The sequence below is a fragment of the Monosiga brevicollis genome, genomic scaffold (genome assembly GCF_000002865.3).
Source record: "Monosiga brevicollis MX1 MONBRscaffold_49 genomic scaffold, whole genome shotgun sequence".
Lineage (NCBI taxonomy): Eukaryota > Choanoflagellata > Craspedida > Salpingoecidae > Monosiga > Monosiga brevicollis.
This window is the reverse complement of record NW_001865086.1, coordinates 90,717-91,991: the sequence shown is the minus strand read 5'-3', so window position 1 is coordinate 91,991 and position 1,275 is coordinate 90,717. Positions and strand designations below refer to the sequence as shown.

Below are 1,275 nucleotides of genomic sequence, written 5' to 3'. Positions count from 1 at the left end.
GTGTGCTTGTGTGCTGTCGGCTTGTCCTTTTGTTGCTTTGCCACATGCTACGCAAGGGAAGGGGCCATTGATGAATTGACCTCCGGACGGATCCCAATGTCTGGGTGGGGCATCTAGATCATGACACAGGGCAGTGCTACCCTGTTTCGGTCTGTTTTGGACTCGACACAAGGCCACCCGGGGTTGTGACTTGGTCGGATCAGATTTGATCTGGCTTCCATGGCCTTGCCATCCTTTTCCTGCAGATTCTCTCCCATGGCTCCTTGCATGGCCCTCTCTCGGCGTCGCCCGTCCAATAGCCATTTCCTCTCTTGATGAAGCGGTAACTCACGGGCTCACACGCACCGGAAAGTGGACAAGTTGAAAGCGGACACATAGCGGACAAGCGACGACCGGTGGTTGTTAGCGACAACCACCTGCCAGGCGACTTGCTCTCGCCCTTGACCGCAACCCATCACACGAAGAGACACACACGCACGGCTGTTGACATACCCGTGTCCTGCATGGTAGAGAGAGAGAGAGAGAGAGAGTTTGAGAGAGAGAGAGTTTGAGAGAGAGAGAGAGAGAGAGAGAGAGAGAGAGAGAGAGAGAGAGAGAGAGAGAGAGAGAGTTTGAGAGAGAGAGAGAGAGAGAGAGAGAGAGAAACTTGAAGAGGGAGAGAGAGAGAGATTTAGAGAGAGATTTAGAGAGAGAGAGATTTAGAGAGAGAGATTTAGAGAGAGAGATTTAGAGAGAGAGAGAGATTTAGAGAGAGAGAGAGAGAGATTTAGAGAGAGAGAGAGAGAATCTTGAAGAGGGAGAGATATGCTGGGGATCGAGAGAGAGATTTTGAGGGAGAGAGGGTTGAATTGGTGAAGTCTGTGGCAGATGTATCTCTCTCTGGATACATCCCTTTTCGCCTCTCTCTCCCTGTTCTTGCCTTTGTTTTCCCGTGTACTCACATCCCCTGCCTGTTCATATCTCTAAACATATCTCACTTTTACCCTCTCCCTCTCCCTCTTCCCTTCGTCTCATTTTGTCTGACAAAAAGACGGTGAGTTGGCCCAGCAAATCATCAACAGAAAAAACAACAACCACGCACACCTCTCTGGCCAAACGTCCACACCACCACCCCATCTCTGGATATACGTTATACTTTCCGTTGGCCAAAACTGTCAGATTGATAGTGTCTCTGCATGAGAACGCACACCACATCTCTCTCTCTCTCTCGCTCTCTCGTATTTTACGGCAGCTCACGTCGTCGTCCTCTTCATCGTCTCGACGGGGCCGTGTGCG

The 1,275-nt window shown here is 50.7% G+C and overlaps 1 protein-coding gene across 1 annotated transcript in view; it reads left to right on the top strand.

Moving 5' to 3' along the window:
* The window catches only part of MONBRDRAFT_39327 (uncharacterized protein), a gene marked incomplete at its 3' end in the record, with an annotated part of 12,051 nt that overhangs the window by 9,335 nt on the left and 1,441 nt on the right, over positions 1 to 1,275 (top strand). The gene's annotated exons all lie outside the window — the stretch shown is intronic.